This window comes from Brassica napus, chromosome C9, assembly GCF_020379485.1.
Source record: "Brassica napus cultivar Da-Ae chromosome C9, Da-Ae, whole genome shotgun sequence".
NCBI lineage: Eukaryota > Viridiplantae > Streptophyta > Magnoliopsida > Brassicales > Brassicaceae > Brassica > Brassica napus.
In genome coordinates, this window is record NC_063452.1 from 14,415,789 (window position 1) to 14,424,401 (window position 8,613).

Consider the following 8,613-nt stretch of genomic DNA (forward strand, 5'->3'; position numbering starts at 1 on the left):
TTTCTTTGTATTGTCTAATCATGCAAAAAATGTTTGTTCATTACAACGACATATTATTTTTCTTTCAAAGAATATAAATCTATAAATAGCATGACATGACCTATTGTTTTCATTCACAACACTATAACATTTCATAAAATTTTATATCTATCTACAAAATGCCACTCCGTACATGTGGATATAGCCAAGAAGAAGATAAACTTATATGTCCAGTTTATATGCAAATTTCTCAAGATCCAATCAAAAGTGCTTATCAAACATCTGATCAGTTCTGGTCTCGTGTGGTAGAAACCTACGAGAATGAGAAAAATGCAAATTGGAGCGAACGTTCAAGAAGATCCATCCAAGCTCGAGTTCTGACTATTTAAAAAGCAACAAAAATATTACATACATGCATCAGACAATGCGAAAATAGGCGTCCAAGTGGTGCTTCAAATGATGATATTGTAAGTGATAATATATTACTTGTAATTTTTTCATGTTTTATTTGAATAAATAATCATTAGTTTAAAATATTTTGCAGTTTAATCAAGCCAAAGTGATGCTAATAGAAGATCCAAAATACAAATCAGGTTGGAAGTTTGATCATGTTTGGAATATTGTTAAAAAAATTGAGAAATTTCAAGATCAAGACACTCATGCTAGACAAGTGAGAAATCCATGTGGTTTTGGATATACGTCTTCTGAATCAGAAAATCCTACTCCTGATTCTGCTACACAAGTATCTCCAGGTTTGTCTTCATTTTCTCTAAATTTAGATGACAATGAAGATGTTACTGGTGGGACTTCATCTCAGAGACCAATTGGAGTGAAAAAAATCTAAGTTAAAAAGAAAATGTGCTGATCAAACATCTATCTTCATCAATACTTTAGAAGAAGGAAACAAGTGACTTTTGGAGCAACTAAAAAAGACAACTGCACAAAGAGAATACCACTTGGAAATTCAAAACCGGAATTATGCCTTAAAAGAACTAAAGGAGGAGAACAAAATTTACATCGAGATTTAGCTTCCATTCAAGATCCAAATATTCGTGCATATGTCCAAGCTGAACAAACACGGATTTTAAAGAAAAGGGCTACACAACACCAAGATCAAGGAACTCCTCATCATCTACCAATTTAGTCAATATTTTAATGATCTTGGTGGATCCGGAAATAACCTACCTGATTATTAAGTTATTTTAATCAATATTATATTAAGTTTGTCTTATGTTTAGAGTTGTTAAATGTTGTATTAAGTTTGTTGTGTTTTTCGTAACTTTGTATTAGTTATGTATCTTAATGGAACTGTTTTCTATTTTATTTTCTTTTAATTATATAGTATAATTTATAAAATTATAAATTATATTTTAATAACTAATTATTGGTAATTATATTTGAAGAAGTTTAATTAGTATATACATATTGGATATAAAGTTATAAAAGTTATGTTTAGTGTTAATGTTTTGTTTATGCATAAAATAAAGATTGTCAAAAAATAAAGGACCATTATGTAAATTAAAAAAGCTTGGCATCAAAATGATGTTGTGAATAGTGTTCCCTCAAATTTGAGGGAATACTGTTCATATACTCATTTCTTCCTCAAAATGATGTATCATTCGAGATGTATTTTTCTCATTTTTTGATGTTCTCCCTCATTTTGATGCACCATTGGAGATGCTCTTAGAAATCCCAAGTATAAGTGATCATTGGGATAAAACTAACCTTACATGTTGCGATCAACGTGGAACAATGGCTCCCATGCCCCCGCATCTCATGGAGCAATCGTATATGCCTTCATGAAGTCTCCTATACCCCCAATTCATTAATGAAATGCAAAATTGATGAAAATGCCCTCATATTTTAAGAAAAAAAATTGAAAAAACAAAAATTGAGGTTTGGTTTGGTTGGTTTGGGGATTGGGTATTTGGGTTTGATTAAAAATCGGTTTGGATTTTATCAATTAAAAAAAAATTGATAAAAACCTGGAAAAAGAAACCCGCAGCTCCTCGGCCACTCTTCTCTCCCGCAGCTCAGCTCCTCCTCCGGAACCCCAGCTCCTCTCTCCCTTAGCTTCTCCATCGCCACCGTCTGTCGGCGTAGATCTATCGTAACCCGATGTTGGGGTCAAAATCGGTCACGACGGAATCAATGTCTGAAAGTCCCCATAAAAATCAGCATGAACGTTTTTACGAAAAGAAATCTTCGTAAAGAGATCTTTACGAAGAACTTTGCGGTAAAATCTTGCACTAATCTCGGTTGATTCATCGAAACTAAACACCCATAGTCCAAGATCATGTTCATAAAACGTTAGAAAAGGATCCAAACAAGGTCGCCACGTAGCGACCGGTCCGCGAACGAGCCGGTCGCTACGTAGCGACCGACCAAGCCATTCGGTCGGTCGCTACGTAGTGACCGATCCGCGAAGGAGTCGGTCACTAAGTAGGGACCGACCAAGCCACTCGGTAGGTTGATACGTAGTGACCGACCCGCGAACGAGTCGGTCGCTACGTAGTGACCGACCAAGCCACTCGGTCGGTCGCTACGTAGTGACCGACCAAGCCATTCTGGCGGTCCCTACGGAACGACCGACCCGCGAACGAGTTGGTCACTACGTAGTGACCGACCAAGCCACTCGGTCGGTCGCTACGTAGCAACCGACACGCGAATGAGTCGGTCGCTACGTAGCGACCGACCCGCGAACGAGTAGGTCGCTACGTAGCGACCGACCAAACCTTTCTTTCGGTCTCTATGTAGCGACCGAACCAGCGCGGACCAGGTCGCTACATAGCGACTGAACTATCTCGGACATCGATCAACGGGTACGACCCAAATTCATGCATTCTCATCTGTTCCTCAATGTTAGCTCCCATGTACCGCAGCCATATCATCCCTCACATCATTCCGATCAAAGTTACTGTTGAAACTTTACGATAAAAACCGCGAGAACTTGTTTTTGTCGAAAAGAAAATCGTAACATACGTTTCATGTCGAAAGACGGCCCAACGAGGTCTAAAACGTGACTACAAGCCCACTTACGATTTTTTAAGAATGAGCTCGTAGATACTGTGGCGGTTTATGTTTTTATTATAAAAAAAATAAAAATGTTAAGTTTCCGCAGATAAACATGAAGATCGGAAAAAATGGAATATCTCCATTTTTCAATTAAGACGGCTTAACGGCAGGAAGGGAAAAGCTAAAACCGACCTTGGAGGAGTATATAAGGAGTCCTAGGCGAGAGGCACAAAAAGATAACTCTCGGCACTTAGAAACTCTGAGGCATTATTCTCGACATGATATGTTTCCATGACTGGCACCCGATTACCAGACGAACGCGCACAAGCAGTTCGATCTCTTGGTTCACTCTTGAACTACGTTCGGCTTGATCCTCGAAAGGGGTACGTAGGAAGCCTTTCATAAGGTTTAGTCTGAAATCAATCAAAATCATTTTCATATCTTTTCCGTCTTCTGTTATCGAGCTGCGACTCAACTAGGTTTTAAGTTTTAGGTTGCTAGAGCTAGGTAATTCGCTGACAGCTATTGCGGCCGAAGCTTTTATAATCTCTTGTAATGATCGCAACGCTCTTACGCGGATTTGAAATAAGATCTACATTTTCTTTAAATTTGTTTTGTTATCATTTTATATTTTCCGCATTTATTTGGTCACTTGTCGTTGGCTCTCGTAGAGAATTCGGGACCTCAGGGAAAGTTAGGGTTTCTTGACTTTCCTCCGATTACGGAAATAGACGGTGTGAATTTCGGTTCCCACAGTTTGGCGTTAGAAGGAGGGGGGGGGGTACGGATTAATCTTGATTGAAACAATGTCTGGAAATACGAAAGACAAAATCGCAGTTCACAACAATGCTGGTAAAACAACTCCAGCCGCCACTGCGCCTATGGCCAACGCTTACGCAAACGCCACAGTTCTTGAGAAAATCGAAAACCTTGCCGCGACCTTTCACCACAGGAAGTGCAATGAAACGAGCTCGCGATTTCTCTTTCTAAACATAAAGGGAAACGATAAATCTTATCAAACCCCGTAAGTTTGGCTCATTACCGAACTAAAGAAATCTCAACGTGTAAGGGTTTTACCAAAACACGTTTTCCGAAAACTTTTCGGAAAAGTAAAACTTCCTCTCCCCAAAACTGCAGAAAAACCTAGGTTAATCGCGAAAAAAGAAAGCACAGCAAATTGGGTACATAACTCGCTGTTGTACTTCTTTCGACTATCTTGCGGAAAAACCCTAGGTTAGTCGCGAAAAAAAGGAAGCACAGCAAATCAGGTACATAACTCGCCGCTGTACTTCTTCCGAATATCTTTCGGAAAAACCCTAGATTTATCGTGGAAAAATGAAGCGCAGCAAATCGGTTATGAAACCCCCACGGTTGTACTTCTACCAAATAACTTTTAGAGAAACGAAGTTAATTTCTATAGAACCACTTGAAACTTAAAACGGCTGACGAAGACTAAATAAAGCAAAACGAGAGATCGTATCCCCACCGCTAATACGTTTTCTGAAGCCTAAGGTTTCGTAAGAATTCAAGTATCACTTCCATAGTAACAAATTCCGCGAGTTGTCGATGTTTGTCACGTAATTCGGAAAAAACTATTCGAAACTTCCACGGATCAATCCCACGGATATGAGAAAAACTTCTGATTAAGTTTGGTTGCAATAATTAACCTCGTCACGGCTCTCGTACAACCAAAACTTGAAAACTTTTTACGAAACAACTTTCGTAAAATTAAAATCGATATTTTGCGGAATAACTTTCTCAAAATTAAATTCGATATTATTTTTCGAAAAAACTTTCGTAAAACTAAAGTTGGTAACATTTGACAACCTTCGAAAAATCTAACAACAATCGTAGAAAAAGAATCTCGGATAAGGAAAGAGATGGAGCGAAATCCGAGAATCAAAATTCGCCCATCCGCCTCTCTCCACGGTCTCACTATCCTTCCTGTCTCGCCTTGATCTGTCGCCAAAATCTCATCACCTGGCAAGTCTTCCTGATCATCCTTGGCACCTCTTGATCATCCCTGGCTATTCCTAAACGCTAAAAAAAAGGTTTTCGACGAGATGCTCATTTATTTTTCATAAATCCAATCTAAGATTGAAACATGGATCACGAAAACCGAAAATATTGGCAGCAGCCTAAACACGGCCAGGAATGCAGAGAAGTCCAGGAAGAATCAATATTCTTGAAATGGGCAGACAGACACGAAAAGAGTAAGGGCAAATGAGCAAGCAAAACGGAGAAGAGGCTAACCCGAATCTTCGAGAGAACTAAGGTATTTCCTACTTGAAATCATTCTTGGAATTTTGTAGGAGATTACTAAGAAATAGAAACGCCTTTGAGACTGCTGTAGAACTTTAGGGAACTTAAAACCTAGGTGGATAGTCTAACGAACTAAGTCTTAGGCGATTTTTCCTGTCCCGGTATATTTTTCCATGACTGTTCAGGCAGATCTTGCAAAACGATCTAAACTCTCTGAAAATTGAGAAACGATCGCCATGCATATTCAGATCACTTCCTAAAGAGAGAAAGAACTAGAGACACGAACTTCGTCTTAAAACCGATTCGTTTCTAGCGATTTTCTTAAAGCTGACATATCCCAAGTCGTCAACATCCAATTCACAGTCCCAACGTCGTCTTTAAATCGACCAAGACTGTCGATCATTCCATTCCTCGGAAGAAGAAACGTACACAACCCTTGAAAGTATCGGTTCAACCTTTTTCTTTCGTAAAAAAAAGGGGGAGGGAGTAGGTACATATACTATACTCGTATACTCCCAAACTTCAAAAACTTTTGCCTTGTTAAAGCAAACTCTCGCAACAATAGGCAGAAAATCATTTAGGCAATACGATGCCTCCATAAATCATCCCAGAAAAGCAAATGACAATATAAAATTCGTCTAAACGCTAGCAACATATCCAGACGTTCATGAACATATCTCAAAAGACTATATAACATTTCTTGTCGCAATCATGCGTACAGAAAACCTGCACCAATATCAAACTGAAACTCGACGATTCGCCAAAGTCTTGAAGCCCTTTCCGGCTTTATAAAGCCATTTTCGTATAAAAATTTCTACGAGAAATCTTCAAGCATCAAAGCACTTCTTTCAGTTTCCGTTGAACCAAGTGAGTCACGGAAAAGAATCGAGAACATTTGTGACGAAGAAAACTCGAAAATAAATGTAGCATCGAGCACATTAAAGGGAACATTTTCTTCTCAATCGTTCCATAAACGAATGTGTCATGAGAATCCTCTCAAAAACCCAATGAAAAACGTTCTGCGACTAGATCGTACTGAAATAAACTTCGGTAACACTCCATGAGTAACTCCAAGCAACTTTCATTTAAAATCGAAATCACAGCAGAAACGTTTCTCGTAAAACCCGCAGAAACAACGCTACTTTGACATGTGTATACATATCACCGATTTACAATCTTCGTAAAACCGGTCCCGATTACTTACACGAAAAATCCTTCGTACAATCAGACCAAGTCTTACGAAGAAACTTTTGAAAGTAAACATAACTGGTTTTACGAAGAAGTATATTTTGTATAGCAAACACAAGGCTGTAAAATCTGACTTTGGATGACCAATCTAAAGAGAGATCTATTCCCATTACGATTTAATAGATCTCATATTTTAGCCATGCGGCTCACTGGCTTCTGCGTTTCGTATCTAAAGAGAGATCTCTTCGCATTACGATTTAATAGATCTCATCATCCCGCAACTGACTCCGCACTGGTTCTGTATCAAACCTCTTAGGCTACGTCTTCCTCAGACAAAAACAAATCAATTTTCATAAGACTATAGGTAACATTATACGAAAAATTCATCGTATAACTGAAACCTAAAGCATAGAATCGTTTTCTATGACTATCAGTTATCTTAACACGGATAACTCTGGCAAACTTGGCCAATCAATCTCGACAAGCGCTCTTTGGCCCTCGGTCAATTATGCCTTCCAGTGAAGGTCCAAACCAGAATTTGCCATCCCCTTTAAGGACGATCGTAAAATAACATGACCTTAAATGTTAAAAGTACCATGGTCTAATCCTTGACCTACAACATCTTTGGCTATCTGAGTGAACACATCCTTCACGCCAAGCCAAACTATTTGAGAAACCATCGCTCCATCACTTAACGGCTAAACGACTATCTACGATTCGCCTGAAAACGTCGTGTGACTATTAAGAGAATAATTATCGTATAGCTCACAGTCGGAAATCATATGATAAATTCTTCGTAACGAAACTCAGTCCTAACAATCAAACGGTTAACGGAAAACCAAAACTTGTCGACAATCGACCAAGTTCAATACATTCCACAATTCACTTTAAACCCGCTATGTTTTACCTATATTACGCGGCATGTAAGGAAAAATTCGTAACAAAGCTTCTAGAGCTGTACGAAACATCCTCAAAATTGCACGAAATAGATCTCGGAAGACCAACACTTCACAAAGCACAATGAATGAAAACACTTCTTCCCATAGACAAATTTACGCGACCCCTCAGTGCTAATTCCTCGATCGCAAATCAAATTATTAGCATCTAAACAGGAACAACAATTTTGGTTGCGAACAACCGTAGACAAACCAGAATATTTCTCAAACGCAGGGCTAAGACTAAACCCTTGCAATATCGCGAAACATCTTCAAGCCCGCGAACATTTCAAGCATGAAACACGGCATACGAAAGAAGAAATCAATCTTCGGCATTGCGAGACGTCGCAGACGCCTGAAGAACCATTTTTCGACAAAATTACCTTCCTCGATAGAGGCACCATCTTGGAAGACCAAACAGTCATACATACTAACATCTTCTCAAATACGTATTCTTCGCGAAGACTCGAAAACGGTAGTATCTACCGATAAGTTTGTTGCTGATCACAACAAACTCTTAACATCCTAAACAGACTTAGCCATCTCGTAGAGATAGCTCTCGTACACCCGACACAAGGGTAATAGCGCTATATAAAAAAAATCCGAAATTTTGGTCAGCACTTTCGGAAGACTTAAAAATTGTCCTCGAAGAGATGCTTGATTCCTACCATACAAGTCACGTAAGCCGAGAACATATCGCGGACTTTAAAGTGGATGGAATCAGGTCGAAAACGATATGGGAAACGTAAGTCGAAGTAATCATCGCACCCCCTAAATCCATGATTAGACCTAGGACTTGCCCTAAACCCAGCACACTGGTCTCTAACATCTCTAGGCATAGTATCAAACACCCTGATACGAGATCCCAAAATTTGTCTTTTGGTCAATATTCGAGTGTCTTCAGAAATCCCGCAAGTTTACACACTACGGAAAACTCTCGAAACAGATAACGAATATAGCAGTTTATACAGAGTTAGATTACGAGATGACAACTCGTAGTCTTCCCTCTACACCCATATAAAATGCCATAGGCAAAAACATGCCAGATAACCTCTACATATAAACTAGACCGTAAAGGTCTCGCTGGAAAACAGGTCATAAGAACCTTAACTCCAAGACAAACTACGCAAGGCTTGATCCCTTCAACAAGGATACGTAGGCAGCCATCATAAGGTGCAGCCCCAATCTTATCGCGTTCCACTCTTAGAAGAGCGAGATGAGCCCTTACCACAGA